General features: G+C 36.9%; 1 protein-coding gene and 2 long non-coding RNA genes across 3 annotated transcripts in view; 1 reads left to right on the forward strand and 2 right to left on the reverse strand.

Annotated features, from left to right (window-relative positions):
- LOC117994832 (uncharacterized) overlaps positions 1-2,543 on the reverse strand; it is a 40,842-nt gene extending 38,299 nt beyond the window's left edge. The window contains exon 1 of the mRNA XM_034982802.2: positions 2,459-2,543. The gene's annotated coding sequence lies outside the window, so the exon portion shown is untranslated. The remainder of the gene's footprint in view (positions 1-2,458) is intronic.
- Positions 1-19,553, forward strand: part of LOC138404331 (uncharacterized) — a 265,328-nt gene that overhangs the window by 104,524 nt on the left and 141,251 nt on the right. The gene's annotated exons all lie outside the window — the stretch shown is intronic.
- LOC138404317 (uncharacterized) lies at positions 9,836-11,024 on the reverse strand. The gene is made up of 2 exons (XR_011238318.1): positions 10,977-11,024; positions 9,836-10,820 (listed from the first exon to the last, which is right to left on the reverse strand). It is a non-coding gene; the product is annotated as an uncharacterized lncRNA (long non-coding RNA).

Consider the following 19,553-nt stretch of genomic DNA (forward strand, 5'->3'; position numbering starts at 1 on the left):
TCTTATAAATATCTACAAAAAAGTCCGCGACACACTATACCCATCTATGTCGAGTGAGGCACAGCAACCATTTTTTTATTTAAAAATCTTGAATTTTTTTTGGACTACATTTAAACGCGTTTATTTTACTCATGCTATTAATCCTTATCAAAATAAATGATTTCATCACTAAGAACAGTTTATGGAGATAATATTTGGTCTTTGAATGATTAAAATTGGACGTTTGGTTTTGAAGTTATGGCGAAATTAAAATATTACGATTTCTGCTGCACGGCCCGTTGTATTATATAAAGAGGTAATGTCGTTAAGTTTGTTTGTAGGGGGTAATCTTTAGAACTACTGAACCGATTTTAAAAATTCTTTCACCAGTAGAAAGCTACATTATTCCTGAGTGACATAGGCTATACGGGATCTTTAAAAACCTAAATCTACGCGGGCGAAGCCGCGGGGATCATGGAATATATCCTAAGTTTTTTAGGATAGGAATTGTAATAATATTAATTATTATGTAATATTAGTTGTAATATTGGACACAAAATATGATAAGTTATATTATTTTGTAGTACTGCAGATAAACAAAATGTACACGCAATTGCATGTACAAAACTAACGCATAGTTCCGTTTGCCGTGGAGACCCAAAACAATTTTACGAGACACTTCACCGCGATTAATACCCTATCTGGTGACAGAAGGGCTAGCTCATTTTTTGCGCCATGGATCAGCCTGGCTGTCCAGCGCGAAAATGCAACCAGTATTCAGTAATCAGCTACTAGCCAGTATTTGGGCATGTTTTGTATTGCAATTAGATAAGGCTAGCTTTAAGTTTTACTGTAATATTTTCGAAGAACATAAAAGACAAATTTGAAGAATAAAAGTAAAAGTAAAAATAAAAGCAGAACCTTTGAATCACGTTGTTTGTTTTGAGGAATGTAAAGGGATGTTGAGTCACCATTTAGCAGCTGTTCTTATAAACTTTGTTACGGCTTTCACCGACGCTTTTAACTTTTTGAGAAATAAGAGTTACAGTATAAAAAACATGTACCTACAGCTGTGCGTTATTCTGTAATTTCAAGTTTTACCGGTTTTGATTATATGTACCTAAATGTCTTTTGTAAATTTACATAAGCCAAATTTTTAAAATAAGCAAGAAATATATTAATTTATTAATTAAAGAAATATTGTGGCTGCGTATGCAAAATTTAAGATGAAATATGCAACCTTCATATTTTGATTTTAGACGACTAGCCAGATACCAAAGATATAATAAAACTCTAGAGAAGTAAAGCTCATATATTCATATTTTAAAAGTGAAGACAAATTCGTATACTTGTGTGACACGAACACGTGTAGCGACACAGATTGCATAATATATACTGGCGCGGTGTTTACGCACCTTTTGGTAAAACGACAAAAGATCTGCAATCGATCAATCTGCATTCAAACCAGTTTAGAATCACAGAATCAGCATAAGAGACACTAGTTGACTAGTTGTACTATATTAAGAAGTAAATAAATACAAATCAAATGCCACAGTCACAGATTTCATCGCAGAAAAGACACAGATTAGAAACCCACAGCCTAAACATTATAATCACACCGTATGTCAACCAAGCACGAGCAAGCGTGCTCGTATCACGGCAAGCGGTAACTGAGCGGGGGTCTTCCAACACTGCGTCTTCCGGTGCGAGGTCGCCATTCTAGCACCTTGGAGCCTCAACGTCTATCAGTTTTACTAACTATGTGCCCCGCCCATTGCCACTTCAGCTTCGCAACCCGTTGAGCTATATCGGTTACTCTAGTTCTCCTACGGATCTCCGTATTTCTGATTTGATCACGGAGCGAAACTACAAGCATAGCGCTCTTCATCGCCCGCTGAACGACTCTGAGCTTTCTTATGATGCCCATAGTTCAGCGACCATGTCTCGGATCCATGTCATCACTGGCAACACGCACTGTTCGAAGACTTTGGTCTTCAAGCACTGAGGAATTTTGGACAAGAAGACATCTCGAAGCTTCCTGAACGCTGCCCAACCGAGTTTGATTCGGCGGCTGACCTCTTTCTCGAAATTGGACCTACCCAACTGGATTGTGTGTCCTAGGTATATATACTCGTCTACAATTTCGAGTGCAGAGCTCTCAACAATTACTGGGTGGGGCCGGACATAAGCATTAAATATGATCATTGTATAACAATTAATTATTAAAATTACAAATCGAAAACATCATCTATACCACCGCAACGAGGCAGGGTGTCCAGGACGCTGGCTGCGTTAACTCGTTGAATGGCCAGACTATGCTGACCGAGGTAACTGCCAGCCCTCCAGAATAAAGAGGATTTATATTTTCACCGAGGAAAAGTGCGAATGGATGCCAGTTAAATATTATAAACACAACGTATTTAAAAAATGACATAGAGCGACACAGATAAAAGATACAGCCTAAATACTATAAGCACACCGTATGTCAATCAAGCACGAGCTTGAGTCCCGTAACGACAAGCATGCTCGTTATCACGGCAAGCGGTAACTGCGCGGGACGTGTGGAAACACTGACTTTCAGCAACGGCTCTGTTATTAACTTATTATTTATAGAAATATTTTGATTGCATATGCGAAACTTTTACATGAAAATAATTCTTGAAAAGCTGGCAATAATTTTTCAGGAATTTGGTAGGTTCTTCTGGTGTTGCAAATGTTATCACTTTACCGGGTGTTGCGTGTGTTCGCTATTTATACGTCAAATAAAAATTGACAGTCAATACGGACTACTTAAAGCTACTTAAAAGCTCATAAAATTAGCATGTCGTTGACGCGATCTTGAAGTTTTTACTCATCCCAAAATTAACGAACGCGCCTAAAGAAGTTTCACTTCAAATATTGGTTGGAAAAAAAACCAGCTTTTATCTGTTAATTTCACACATACTACACGATGATTCAAAGATGTCGTCGTCTCTTTTCCGTAGAAATTGGCAGTGCTTTATGTATCGCATTAATTTTGAGTGACGAGATGCGGCGTATATTAAATTGTATATCTCGACTCAGATACAATCATCATCATCATGATCAACCCATTGCCGGCTCAATAAAGAGCACGGATCTCCTCTCAGTGTGAGAAGGGTTTGGCCATGGTCTCCCACGCTGGACAAGTGCGGATTAGCAGACTTCACAGTTCACACACCTTTGAGAGCACTCAGGTTTCCTGACGATTTTTTCCTTCACCATCTTCAAATTAGAGGTGCGTGCTCGTGATCGAACCCTAGACCCCTTCGAACAGAAGGCCGAAGTCTTAAACACTAGACTATCTTAACCCCCCTAAAACCTGGCGGGCTGCTACGGATAGGCTACGTTTTGTCCTGGAAAATCAAAAGTTCCCACGGGATTTTAAAAATCTAAATCCACGCGGACGAAGTCGCAGGCATCAGCTAGTTGCAGTATAAAGACAGGGTTAAATCAAAGCAAAGTTGAGAATAACTGAAATTCAGTGAATCCTTCGCGTCCACGCTACATCCGTCTAAAAATAAGCACATCTGAGCGAGATGTTAGTTTTATTGTGGCATAAATTAAGTGGAAGGAAACCTCTAAGTCAGTTTCACTTTGTTTTGAGACGAGTACCTACAGGAATAATACGGGTTTACCGTATGTGCAAGAGTTGTTAGATTTATTTTTAACTAGCTCATGCCCGCAACTTCGTCCGCGTGGATTTAGTTTTGTAATCCCGTGGGAACTCTGATTTTTCGTGATAAAAAGTTGCCTGTCAATTTCCGGGGTGCAAGCTACCTTTGTACCAAATCACACTAATATTATAAAGGCGAAAGTTTGTATGTGTGTGTGTGTGTACCTATGTTTGTTACTCCTTCACGCAAAAACTAGTGGACGGATTTGGCTGTGGAATGAATATAGATTATACCCTGGATTAACACACAGGCTACTTTTTATCCCGGAAAATCAAAGAGTTCCCGCGGGATTTTGAAAAACGTAAATCCACGCGGACGAAGTCGCGGGCATCATCTAGTCTCATATAAATCGGTTCAACAGACGGACGTTTAAGAATCCCGTGGGAACTCTTTGCTTTACCGGGATAAAAAGTTGCCAAACTGTGTACCGAATTTCATCAAAATCGGTTAAACTGCTGGGCCGTGAAAAGCTAGCAGACAGACAGACAGACAATCAGACACAGTTTCGCATTTATAATATTAGTATGGAAGTATGGATTAAGTGTAAAGAAAGAGAAAGAGAAAAATGTTTATTAGGGTTCCGTACCTCTAAAGAAAAAAGGAACCATTATAGGATCACTTTGTTGTCTGTCTGTCAAGAAAACCTATAGGGTACTTCCCCTTGACCTAGAATCATGAAATTTGGTAGGTAAGTAGGTCTTATAGCATAAGTAAAGGAATGAATCCGTAAACCGTGAATTTGTGGTTACATCACAAAAAAAATTAAAATGTTTTCATGAACATAATAGTATTTTTAGTTTTCAAAGAAAGATAACTACACTAGGTGGGGTATCTGAAAGGGCTTTATTTGTATATTCTAAAACAGATTTTTATTTTTTTATGCATCATAGTTTTCGATTTATCGTTCAAAATGTCGATAATCTTAGACTGCATCATCACTTACCACCAGGTGAGATTGCAGTCAAGGGCTAACACGCGGACACAATTTAGTGTCGAGGAAAAGGTGACTGACTGACTAACTGATCTATCAACTGACGGATCGGGCTGAAATTTGGCATGTAGATAGCTATTATGACGAAGGCATCCGCTAAGAAAGGATTTTTGGAAATTCAATCCCTAAGGGGGTCAAATAGGCGTTCGAAATTTGTGTAGTCCACGCGGACGAAGTCGCGAGCATAAGGCCATACTTCTGTAATTAGGATTTAAGAAACTTATTGTATTATTTCGCTGTTGATTTTCCTATAATAAAAAATAATAAAAAATAAAAAAATAAGCTAGTATAAGATATAGTTATAGGCACCTGCAATGCACCAAGAATCTAAGATTGCCAAATAAGCCAAATAAATAAAAAAGATAGGTCGTCGAACCCAGCCTGGCTGTTGTCCAAATCCTCGATGCAGTCTAGGCTATCTAGATGTTCGTGTTTTGAGATAGGAATAGTCACAGACAATATTATAGAGACGATCAAAGCAGCGGCATGAGCTGCATCGAAAGAAATGTTAGTCCAGTACGCGGCCGAAAGTAATGTACATCGACCTTTAGAAAGAAATAGCAGATTTGTACAGCGTTGTCCTTGTCGTTGAGACCGACCAAATGTCATTTAGGTATGAGTAACAGAGATAACGCTCTACAAAGACGAAATGTTATTCTAAAGGCCTTAAATTTCATGATTCTGGGTCAACGGGAAGTACCCTATAGATTTCTTGGCAGACATGACAGACACACAGATTCTTTTCCTTTGGAGGTACGGAACCATAGAAACAAAAGAAAGATATAAAAAAGTACGTAACTATATAAAGTAACTACTTAATAGTTAATAGTTCTTTATTGACTCGTAGGTACTTTAAAATCAAATTTTATTCATGGAGTCCACCTCTATGCACACCTGCACCGGCCAGAAACAAACTATTTTAAAATTCGAACGTGAACTCACGCGCGCTGTTCCGCATTTCGCGCCATGGACTGTCAAACTTATGGCGGGAAACTGTCATAATCACACGACAGGTGCTGTGATCATTATAATATCAATAAAAACCCGGTCAAGTGCGATTCGGACTCGCACACGATGGGTTCCGTACCATCGTACAAGAAATACTTACCTAACACTTTTTAATTCCACACCTAGCCCACCACCCGTCCTTATTTCGTGCTAGTTAATAACCGGACAGCGCCATCTATGATATGATTTAGTAAATTATATGTTCAAGAACACATTTATTTTGAGGTTCCGTACCTCAAAAGGAAAAAGGAACTCACTTGGTTGTCTGTCAAAAAATCCCGTTGATCTAGATTCTAGAATCATGAAATTTGACAAGTAGGTAGGTCTCATAGCACACATAAAGGGGAAAAGTCTGAAAACCATGAATTTGTGGTTACATCACAAAAACAAATTAAGATGACGTGCTCACTCTCATGGATAAATAATTAGTATTTTCAACTTTCGAAGTAAGCTTTACCTGTTTATTCCAAAACAGATTTTTATTTATTTTTGTGCATAATAGTTTTTTCTGTATCGTACAAAATGTCGAAAAAATACGACTGTAGTACGGAACCGTCGGTGCGCGAATCTGACTCGCACTTGGCCGGTTTTTTGTGATACAAGCCTTGATAAAAATATAAAATCGTGTGTGTGTTTGTTTATTTAAATAATTTAAGTTTCTGTACACATTCCAAGATATCGACTTAACGCATACAAAAGTAAATGTAGACAAAGTCAAGGGGCAGAACGTTACTTAGTATTTATGTAATAGGATTCACTGCGCGTCTTTTACCTACCAAATGAGTATCTGACACCGGAAAAGGCCTAGCTAAATGGGCCATCATGGATTAATAAATTAAACTGTTAACTATATTTGTAACTTGTGTTATTTGTGACTCCTAAGCAGGCTACTAATAAAATAAAATAAAAATCTTTTTTACTCTAATAAACTTTTACAAGTACTTTCGAATAGTGGGATGCATCTACCACTGGTTCGGAATGCCTTTCCTACCGAGAAGAACCAGCAAGAAACTCGGCCTCACCTAGCCATGTAGCATGTCACGTATCTGATACTGTATCAAGTGAGTACGTGATATAGCTTGCATCCCAGGGAAGGACATATGCTACTTTTTATCCCGGAAAATCAAAGAGTTCCCACGGGATTTTTAAAAACCTAAATTCACACGGTTGTTTTTTTCACAATTTACTAAAAATTTCAAAATACTGTTATCTTTAAAATCTAATACAGTTCAGTGAGCAGATTGCAACTGTCATGCTTAACTTGGCATGTGGCATGTGATTATTGCTATTAACAAGCCTAATATTTGCATATTACTTAATATTGATTTAAATATCAATATGTATGTAGATTTAGTCTTATTTATAATAATATAATATACCTAGGGCCATTTTCGGCTGCCGCACCAACCCGTACTTTCGTGATTCCTTTCGTCAATGGTTGCCTGGAAGAGATCGCTTTAGCGATAAGGCCGTCTTTGCATGCTACAGCTATTAGATTAAGATCCTTGTAGGTATTGTGTTTTTTCAATGTTTACTTTGTGTTGTGTGCAATAAAGTGTATTATTGTATTGTATAGACACATATCATCACAAGCTATAGGTGTCCACAGTTGGACATAGATCTCTTGTAGGGACTTCCACACCTCAGTTGCACCCACCCCCATCAGTATTTTACTCTCAGTATTTTAAGCTCAACAGTGAAATGAATTAAAGTAAAAGGCATCCTAATAAATTGTACATCCCAAAGTAAAATATGGACATTACAGGGCTATAATAATGGGTCACTGTGGCCTAAAACCTTAAGCTCCAGGGCTCGGACACCTGCAGACTGTGCCATGAGTCTACCAAGACTCTGATGCACATTATCTGCTTCTACCCTGCTCTGATACACAAACGTAGTCCACCTAGGGAAACATATCATATACCCTGAGGATGTTACTTCAATTCCAGTCAAAAAGTGCCGCTGTATTTGGCGGCCACAGGATTTAACAAGCAAGTGTGAAGTGGAGGCAAACACAATAGATCGGAGACAGTCACAGTGATACAGGGATATCAAGAACCTGCATAGCCCCAAAGAAGAAGATAGGGTATAATAATGGTATTTAATAAGCTGTCCCAGTCAAGCCATGCTGCTATGAATTTATGAGATCAAACTTAAGAACTGGCTTATGGACTACTGATTTGATATCTGCCAATCTAGTGCGGGTCTTCCAATGTTGTGCTATCCGGTGTGAAGTCCCCAATCTAGCAGCTTGGAACCCCAACGTATATAAGTTTTTTATATGCCAAAATAGACACATAATCATCATGATCAACCCATCATTGGCTCACTCCTGAGCATCAGTAGTTGTTATATAAGTAGCCATAGTCTAATCGCAGTATACTTTATATTAAACAGCTTAGATTTTAAGTAATATCATTGATATTTTCAGTATAGCTATGAACTTTGCTACTTGCAAAGTTACAAGATTTTCAATTTGCTGTTCCATGACCTGTTAATTACAATTCATAATGAACTTAAATACAATTGCATTTTTTTAAAAAAGAAGGGAAATTAGGGTAAATAAATAAATATACCTACCGACTAACTAAAGACGAACTTGACACATCATTTTTTAAATTATATAGAATCACGATGGAATACACATTTACGAAACAGGTTACTAAACACATTTTAATTAAAAAAATTAGTTTATGACTTTGCGTTCGAAGTTTGAAACAAAGAGGTTCTAAACTTGAACTTGTGAATAAAAAAATATAAAAACAACACCTAGGTACCTGCCGAACCGATGCAAGAATCAGGATACAGCCGCCCACAACAATAAAACTATAGTCAAGTCAATAGATTTCGAATTAATGAACGGTTTTCTCACGTTGAGTTTTTCTAGGTTTTAATTAATACACATTAAAAGAAAACAATTTTTATGCGCAAAAAACATCGCGGAACACGATTGATTGATTTCTTAGCAGGGTTGCCATTTCAAAATATTGGGTTTGCCAACTTTCAAACGTCATTTTTAGGGTTGCCAGACTTAATATTAGAGAGTAAGCTGTTGATGTGAAAACTTTCATAGTTTCATATAATATGTATTATCTTCAAAATGCAAATCACTTTGAAGATGAATAACATTGTTTGTGACAGGTGTTAATGTGCGGCTCCACCATTTTATATCTTACAAGTATTCTCATTATCACCTTATCGCTAGTTCCTCTCAAAATGAGAGGGATTTAGCCATAGTCATGCTGGCCAAGTGCGGATTTGCACTCACACCACACACCTTTGAGGACATTATGGATACCTCTCAGGCATGCCGGTTTCCTATCGATGTGTTTCCTTCACCGTTAAGGCAATTTTGATGGAATTTGGTACAGAGCTAGCTTATAACCCGAGAAAGGACATAGGCTACTTTTTATCCTAGGATTTTTAAAATCCTAAATCCACGCGGACAATGGGGCCGATTCTCTTGTACACAATCTCTAAACTAAACTAAAATGACACGTCTAAATCTATTGCTATCCCTGTCATAATATTGCTTGCGGAAAAGGATACCACTAGATTTAGACTTGTTAATTTAGTTTTGTTTAGAGATTGAGTACCTACAAGAGAATCAGCCCCATTATCTAGTTTGTAAATAAATCTATGATATCCATACATATTACCGTTTGAGTTTTGCTAAGCCAATGAATCATATTGATAAAATAAACAGGATATAACCAAAAAGTCAGCAAAAACTTATAGCGTTATAGTTATTTATATAGGTATACTACCTAAACACAATCCAATGCTTATCAATAACAATTTGGCTCATTTTGTAGTTTTAGTGATTTAGTATTTTCCAAACCCGCAATGTATAGCGTGCAAAACTCGGGTCAATGCCCCACCTACTTCGCGGCATTGACTCCGAGTGGCCTACTTACGCAATGTTCGTTGCCCTCTAGCGTCAATCAGATGTTTCGTTTGCAATATGTATATATCGTAAATTTTTACAAAATTATAGGATTTTATATATTTTTTCGCGTTTTTTTGTGGTATCATATTATCAGTAATCATCAGTACTATCACCTGTCTTCGTTTTTGCCTGCGTGCTGGTTACATCCTGTATATATAAATACCTACTTATAGCTACTATAATTAATAAAAGAAAGGAGAATGAAACAACGAATATATTTAAATAATATTTTATTTATTATTCTATATTGCAATTATTTTGTATACTACTTATTTACCTAAAGATGTCCATCTACTAGACATTGTAACACAAAATATACTTAGGCCGCAATTACACATGTAAGTTTTACTTACGTAAGTAGCTTACATGATTAACTTACGACAGTGCTCTGAAGTGTTCGAATTGATGCCTGCTATAGACTAAAAAATATGCATGTCCGCTATTTTAAAATCTATCCATACTAATATTATAAATGCGAAAGTGTGTCTGTCTGCTAGCCTTTCACGGCCCATCCGTTCAACCGATTTTGACGAAATTCCGTACAGAGATAGCTTGCATCCCGGGGAAGGACATAGGCTACTTTTTATCCCGGAAAATCAAAGAGTTCCCACGGGATTTTAAAAAACTAAATCTACGCAGACAAAGTCGCGGGCATCAGCTAGTATATATATAAAATTTAAAGTCCTGACTGACTGACTGCCTTATATATCAACACACAGCATCAACCGCTGGTCCTAGAGACATGAAATTTGGAAGGTGTGTTTTTTGTAAAGAGTAGGTTATCCACTAAGAGAGGATTTTTCAAAATTCTACCCCTAAGTGAGTTAAATGGGGGGGTTGAAGTTTATGTAGTCCACGGCCACGCGGACGTAGTCGCGAGCATAAGCTAGTAATAATTAAGTAAGCTACGGAAAACTATAATTATTGCAAAGTAGCAACTTATGTAAGAAGAATTTTGTGAAGTAAAATAATTTTAATATTGTAGGTACATATTATTATATTTTTTAATATTAAATTAGAATTTTTTATTATACAATAATTTGGTCATCATAAGATAGTATAACTATGACAAACAAACAATAATAACGTCTTTTGCTGTTAAGAATTTCTCTATTACCCCCTTGTACCTTAAAGAGCACGTCTGATCTCTCTGGTGTCGGATTGCCGGACCAAAAGACTGAGGGAATAGAGAATCCACCTGTACAAGTCCCGCAAATTGCTAATGTGTGTAGCCGCCATTTTAGTGACATCAGCACTAGACTGAAGTTTCGAGCTGATGGTATATTTTTATGGCGACTGACGTCATTTCGATGTCAATGAGACATAGTTCCAGCGCAATAGCAATTAGCGGGACTTATATCAGTGCACTAGTGTACTATAAAATGTCATTTGTAGCTTCCTAGTCTTCGTTGAGACCTTATCATTATAATGATTTCCGTGACTTTTTCCACGTGGATTTGAATTTTCTATGGATCCCTTTTTTTTTTTTGTAGACTAGTTTTTTCGAGTCCACTATATACAAAGTAAAATAGAAGTGATATTTTCTGACAAATTTTATACATGTGATCTATAGGTACATTTTGAGATCTCACTCGCCATTTTGGCTCTATCAAAAAAAAAAAAATTTTTTCATCTCGTCATTTTAGCTATGTCATGTCAAAAGTACGATTTTTTGTAAAAGTTTAATTGTTTTTTTTTAATATATAATTTAGAGGCAAACTGTACTTTTGAGTCTTTTGACATGACAGTTGACAGAGCCAAAATGGCGAGTGAGATCTCAAAATGTGCGCACTATAATAATCTAGTCACAGCGGCGTCCCTGTCCATCCTAAGGCAGTGGTCCGACCGCCGGCGAGAAAACGACTATCGACGATTTTCTCTCTCAAGAAACGCACAATAAATGTACATTCCGTGTAAACGAGAGAGATGCATATATTACACTGCCGGCGACGACTCGCTTTACTAGTTTTGTCGCTGAGCGACGAGCTTTCAAAAATAAACTCGCTCATCGATTTTCGTTCAGCGATGCTCGCTCGCTTGAACACGTGTAACGCGCGCGCAGGTTTGCACAGGACTGACTTGAGCGACCGCGGGCGAATGGCGCGAGTAATCTCTCGTCGCATTGTAAGGGTGGTAAATTGGGCGGAATAGAAATATACCCGGATACGGAATAATCTACCACCTTACAAAGATTAGAGGAAAAAAAATAATTTACTTTACTGATCTATCTACCTAGTAAAGAATAGAAGCTAGCCGTCGACTCCCTTGTAATGTATATGAGGTGTTATAAATGAAATTTGCTAGATGTTAGGCAAAATTGTTTTTAATGTAACTTTTACCGGGGTCGCTTAATACATAGTGATGGCTAATAATGCTTAGTTATTCTAGCTTAATGCCAAGACTTAATTTAGATACATTAGAATGCCTTAGGTAGATAGTACATAAAATCTATGTTTTAAATTTAAGATGCCATTGGCATGGAATAGACAATGACACAGTAAAATTTATAAATTGTTTCAAAATAAAAGCTCAGTAGTAAAGACAGGGTTCTTACTGTACACATACACTAAGAAGGTTCACTAAACTGTTCAGGATACAAACATTTGCTTACTTGTAGGTGCGAAGACTGCAAGGTAGCTGGACGGCATCGGCCAAGATCCAAAACTCAATTTATTTGATTCTTCACAACCGAAATGTTTCATTACAAAGATTTTCACCAAGTCTTATCCATAGCAATTAAGTTGTCCACGTGAATGTGCAAAAGAAATAAATACGAAAACCGAAAACGCAAACGGAAAACTAAAACGGAAAACTGAAGCTAAACGTAAAACGTAAACGTAAACCCTGTAACAAAGAAAAACAAGATTATAATTTGTGCTGTGTGAAAATTTCGACACGTGGAATTTTCCCGATCAAACACAACTCACCTATTGAACTCCTAGCCACCAATGGTTTTCAGAAGTCCACCCACAACCCATTATCCTCATTTATTTGGGAAGATAAAATAACTGGAACTGGAATGAAATCATAAAATTAGGATTTTCTCTAACCAAACCGCCATTTTGTCGAATCCACATTACTTGATTTTTCACTCACCATAATTGATGAAACATTGAAATACGTTAGGATGACTAAAATTTATAACTATTGTATTTTCCCAGGCGAAGCCATGGGCGAAAAGAATGAGATTTTCCTGGAACGAAAAAAATTCGTCTTCACATGTTGACTCCAGGAAAATTCTAAATCTCACCTATCGGTGTTGCCAGACGCAACCCGAGTGTGGCCGCTCTCAGTTAGTTTGATCATGAAGCCAATTCATTTTTGAATATTTGCGGAACCTAAGGATATATTATAAGAACCGTTTTGTTAATGACTTAACAATAAACAAATGATATTATGGTTTTACTTAATTATTTTGTTTTATTTTTACGACAATTGACAACGAAGCAAACGCCATCTATTGTGGCTCGAATGAACTCTGAACATCGACCCACGCGTAGTTCTGCACCTTGATGCTAGGTGGCACCAACATACTTTGAACAAAATAGATTTTAATTAAAAGCGAAACGCTAATTAGTAGTTCAAAATTTACAACGTCACAATACTTCCCCTCCTACGAAAAGGTTCAACAGGTTGAACCACGCTGCCCTCAGCGTCATCCAACAACTACTAACAATTTGCCTGAAACAAACAAACAAAAAAAAAAAACACAGAAGTTACGCGTGAACGCACATCTACTACTAACAAGGAAAATTGTCTAACAAAATAAATATACTGAAAACAGTGTAAGGTTTTATACATTATACTTAACTACACAACCCTAACTTCTAAAAAGAATATATACAAAAAAACTTCATGGTGTCTAAGACACTTGAGTGGAAACATCTTGGCATCATTCTTCAGCTGACTGATAGAATGCGTCTAGGCCTACGGTGGTTCACTCTTTTAAACTACCATCTTAATATTTGTTACTCAACAAATACGGAAAAACTGGTTGTGAACGGGTCCATCTGATATGGCAACCGTTCTCTATCCCATTCGGAAAAATAAAACCGAATCAAAATCGGAATATGAGAAAAAAAAAACGAAATAACTCTCCTAGAAAATAGATCTCGGAACAGAATCGGAAAAATAACAGAAATGATCCATTATCTAGAAGGAAAACGAAAACAAAACACAAAACCCCCCCTTTTCGTTATCCCCAAAGTACGATATTTGCATTTTTACTTTCTCAACCGGTTGGTCTACCACAAGCATTCCAATCATCACATATTCATCCCTACATACATCCACTACATTCATCCTCAACTGAACCATGGTAATGTTACTGTTAATTCAGAACATCACTACACTCATACAAATTCCTAATTGAATATTGATAACTTAAATATTCAAACAGTTTAGACCAAACTAAGTAATGGCAAATATCTACTTCTTAATATCCTTAATATGCCAAGTGCCTATTGGGTGGTTGTCAGCTACTCTAACTAGTTCGTAAACCAAAGGTGACAAAACCTTGACAACCCTGCACTTTTCATACTTAGGTGCCAGCTTAGCTGCGAAAAAATTTGTAGCGTCGCTTTGTGGATAGGTCTTTTTCCACACTATGTCCCCAACAGAATAGCTTGCAGACCTACGCCTTAAGTTGTAATGCGTTGCATACTCTGCATGAGCCTGAAACAAATTTCTCCTAACCTGACCAAATATGTCCTCCAAAGTTCCAAACTTTCCTGCGTATTCCTCCCTTGGAATTCCGGCCTCGTACTCCTTATCCGTGTCCTTATAGAAGGAACCATTTAAGACCGGTTCTCTAGCGTGGACAAGGAAGAACGGGGAGAATCCAGTGGATTCATTAACCGCACTGTTTATGGCGAACTGGACCTTGTACAGGTTTTCGTCCCAGGACCTGTGGTTATCTTTCACAAAAGCGGCTACAGCAGTCATAACAACCTTATTGTACCTCTCAACAAGGTTAACTTGCGGAGTGTACAGTGGTGTGTAGTGTAATTTCGGAATATTATAACGCTTAATGAGATTACGGAATTCAGATCCTGTAAATTGGGACCCATTGTCCACAATCACAGTCTCTGGAACACTATGGTTCAAAAATACAAAATTCTCTAGCGCTTTAACAACAGCGGCACCTGTGGCACGCCGTAACGGAAACAACATTGTATATTTCGAAAAACAACACGTCACCACAAAAAGAAATGTAAATCCTGATTTAGACCTAGGCAAAGGTCCGACTAAATCAGCCGAAATGACCTGAAAAGGTCTCTCGCAGACTTTAGGCTTCCCTAGCAGACCTGGAGTGGCTGATGTCGTGTGTTTATACGCAGAGCAAGTATCACAATTCTTAACGTACTCAACCACGTCCTTATACATACCACGCCAAAAATATCTGAGGGATAATCTGCGATGAGTTTTGAACACACCAAAATGACCTGCAGTTGCATCTGCATGGTTTTGTTGCATAATTCTAAGGATGTCGTTCTTGTGGACTACCTCTTTCCAGTCGAACTCACTGAGAAGCTGGTATTTACATTTACTGTAACGATATAGTTTATCGTTCAAAATACAAAAATTCGGAAAATTTGCTGGATTGATTTTACAGCCATTAAATGTTTTGTCATACCAGTCATCTACCAAAACTTGTTGACTAGAGTTATCATTACGATCCCCAACTACATCTACGTGTATGAGTCTCGACAAGGTATCCGGAACTACATTATCACAACCCTTCCTATGTTCGATAACAAAATTATACTGTGATAATCTACAACCCCATCTGGCGAGTCGTCCTGAGGGATTTTCTAAATTTAAGAACCACTTTAGGGATGCATGGTCTGTGATAATTGTGACTGGCTTGGAACCAAAATAAGCCTGAAATTTCTCCACTGCAAAAATCACAGCTAGAGCCTCGCGTTCCGTCGCGCTGTAATTCCTTTCGTTTTTATTTAGGCTCCTACTGACATACGCAATGGGATGATCGCAACCATCGGTTTCTTGCGTTAGCATACCGCCAACACCATATGCAGAAGCATCACAATGTATTTTGAATGGTTTTTCAAAATTCGGTACCGCAAGAACAGGTGCGGTTACCAACGCATTCTTCAATGTATTAAATGCTACCTCTGCCTGTTCGCTCCACTCAAATTTAGGTGCGTTCTTTCCTTTACTCGTTAGTCTATTGAGTGGTGCAGCGATGGTTGAAAAATTCCTAATAAAGCGCCTGTACCAAGAACAAGTGCCTAGGAAAATCTTTACCTCCTGTGCAGTTTTTGGGGTCGGAAAGTTCAAAACTGCGGCAACTTTTCCAGGATCTGTGCGTAAACCAAATTCATCCACTATATACCCTAAATATTTCAAAGAGTTTCTAAAAAAATTACATTTTTCAAAATTTATGGATAGTTGAGCCATTTTTAGTTTATCCAGAACTCTGTTTAATAAAATTAAATGGGTTTCAAAATCAGCAGAACAAATAACAATATCATCTATATAACAAAATACTATTCCATTTTCAATATCACTACAAAAATTTTGATTAAATAACTGGTCCATTAACCTCTGCTGTCGTGCTGGTGCACCGCATAGGCCAAACGGCATGACTTTAAATTTGAATAACCCTCTACCAGGAACTGTAAAACTGGTTTTTTCCTGAGAGTCGTTAGCTAACGGAATTTGCCAGAAACTTGAACTTAAATCAATCGATGATAAAAACCTTGCCTCTTTCAAGCTATCTAGAATTTGTGGAATGTACGGTATTGAGTATGAATCCCCCTTTGTCACTGAATTTAATTTCCTGCAATCTAGGCAAAATCTCCAGTCTCCATTTGCCTTTTTCACTAAAATTGCTGGGTTATTCCAAGGGCTTTCACTCGGAGTAACTACGTCCATTTCCAGCATCCTATCTAACTCTTTACTTAAAGCTTCCTTCTTTTCGGGAGAAAGTGGATATTGTTTTATTTTTATTGGGAAGGCATCACCGGTGTCAATAACATGTTCAATTAATTTTGTTCTACCCAATCCAATTTTCTCTGAAGAAATATCTAAAAATTTATTTACTACAGACTGGGCTAATTCTTTCTGTTGAGATGATAAGTTTTCAAAAGAAGTGATGGTATGAATTTGTTTATTATCAATCGCACAAATATTGTAAAATTGAGAAGGTGCCTTAATTAATTCTAAATTATCAAAAATGCCAGGGGCTAACTGAAATGTTTTCCAAAAGTCACAGCCAAAAATAACATCCGCTATTATAGAGGGTACTACAAAAAATTTTATTATGTGAGTTACGGAATTATAAGTAATCGGAATAAACATATAACCCATGCAATCAAGTTTGTCTCCATTTGCCACTGAAAATGTGGTATCAATACTGCTATGCAATTTATAACCGAATCTCAAAAAAACCTTGTGCGCCTGGTTACCCAAAATTGACGCGCAAGCACCGGAATCTAGTAAACCTGTAATCTCAAAACCGTCAACAAAAACCTTTAAATATGGCCTAAAGTCTCGTTTATCCACTGAATACAGAACTGTGTCAGGTAAAAGGGATGTTTTGTTGTTAATGACCAAGTTCTTTACTTGTGTCTCTGCACAGTTCTTACTAATTAGTTTTTTGAATTTTTGTCCGGAGCGGGTTTACTAATCGCCTTTTTACTACAACTTGGACATGTCTTTACTGTAAAGTTCTGACGTCCACACGAAAAACATCTAATAAATTTCGGAACTGTCCTGCAAAATTTAAAGGAATGGTTACCCTTGCCGCACTTGTAACATAGTTGTTTATTTGTTTTCGTAAAATCAGTGCCTTTACTTGTATCAACCTTAGGTGCAGGTGTGACTGAAAGTGTGTTTATCTGTTTTGTCACTTGTTTGTAAGCAAACTCTGAACTTAAAGTTGCCTTACTGTTAGTAGGCTCAGAAAATAAGGCGGAACGCTGCCTCGCAGCCTCTAGTTTGCGACACTTTTCCTTCAACATTGCGACAGACTTAATGTCAACAAGAGCTAATTGTTCTGAGTAAAAAGGGCGAATATTATGTAATAAAATTTGTAACTTTTGTTCTTCGGAAAGTGGTGTTGACAACCTTGAAAACATGCAAAACATTACAGCGAAATAGATAGACACAGGTTCTTCAGAGCCTTGTGTTCTTGCTCGAATTTCACCTAGCAACCTGTAGTCATAATCTACTGCATCAAATTCCTCTAAAAATAAGGTTTTCAATTCTGACCAAGACGAAACTTGACATTTGTTGCCTCTGTACCATAACAATGCTCGGCCTGTAAAAAGATGAAATGCAGAAACAAATAATTTTCCATCTGAAACGCCATAAGATCTTTTATATTCCTCAACGCGTTCGATGAAACTGCGCGGATCACCCTGTCCGTTGAAATTTAACTTCCACTTGGCAACATTTTTATCACCAGTGCAGTCAACGGCGGTACTCTCGGAATCCAGTGATTCGTCGTGAGACGACTCATTGTCAGCATCTAATCTGGAAATCAAACTCTGCAACTTTGTATGTAATTCACTCTTCCTACTTATTAAGCTGAGTTCGGAACACTGTATTCTCAAAATTCTAAAGTACAAATGTGAAGCTAAAGCTTTAGACCTACAGAGGGCATGTCTATCTTTAGTGTCAGAACACTTTTTTAATAAATCTTCTAAGTCTTGAAGTTTTTTAGTAATAACCCCTAACTCACTTTCAGAAGTGAAATCCGTCTCTAAAATTGATTCAGAAGGAATTTCCTGAATTAATTGTTTTAACTGTTTCTTTAAACCTAGCACTGTAGGTGCTGGAGTTTCGGAACGAATGGATACCTCATAACACAATTCGTCCTTCAAAAGTGAATGAAACTGGGCAAAAGTCTGTTCCATTGTGTTAAGTCAAAACACATTTAACAAAATATCGAGCTTGTGTAACTGTCTATGTTTAGCCTTATACAAATTGGTTAAACACAAACACAAAAGAAGTTATTTAAACTATTAAATATACACAAGCAAAATACACAACAAAAACAATATTCTTAAGTCTATCCTAACTATTTTATCAATTATGTTCCTATTCCAAAATATTGTTAATAATACAAGCACATATTATTACTATAGTAAACAAAATATAACAAAATAAAACTTCCCAAAATTGAATAAATGATTGTAAGGTGCAGTATCACCTTTATGAGTACACAGTGTGTTACAACCTTTACAATTACAAAAGTAAACAGGCAACAAAGTTGCAATGAACTCTGACTAGCATATTATCTTTCAAAAAAACAAAGAGATTGTGCAATGGTTTGATGGCTGTTACTTTACACTTTTAACACATAACCTAAAATACAACAAAATCTGTTTCTAAATGTCACTTTAAACTACCAGCATTCAATTAAACTTAACATGTTTTGTGTGTGAAGTAGCTTTTATCATAACCTTAACACAGCTCTAAACAAAATTTCAACAAAATAATGAAGTATCAAGTCACTGAAAAAAAATTGTTCATAACTTCATACTTGAACTTAATGTAATCTCTGAATATAGTTTATATATTTAGTTTCACAAGTTGTAACTCTTAGTATTTATAAATGTATGTGTGTAACTAGTTAACGGCACATAGCGTTTCAAAACTTTAATTATACTAAGTTACCGGAAATTTCAAACATAAGATGTACTTACTATTGAAAGCAATACCCAACAACAACTCAGTTAAGCAATGTTTATTACTAAACTGAAGGCAAACATTCACTTATACACCTCCAAGGTAAGTCAAATAACATAATTGAACGGCATAAGCACCATTTATAATGTGTTAATTAAATAAGAAAAAACCAATGTTGGACTATACTCAGAAAATTACTTAAACTATCAAACAAAATTTCTAACTATTAGTTATTATTTAGTTAGTTAACCATAAAAAACAGCTTAGTGCTCTT

Source organism: Maniola hyperantus, chromosome 27 (genome assembly GCF_902806685.2).
Source record: "Maniola hyperantus chromosome 27, iAphHyp1.2, whole genome shotgun sequence".
NCBI classification, from domain to species: domain Eukaryota; kingdom Metazoa; phylum Arthropoda; class Insecta; order Lepidoptera; family Nymphalidae; genus Maniola; species Maniola hyperantus.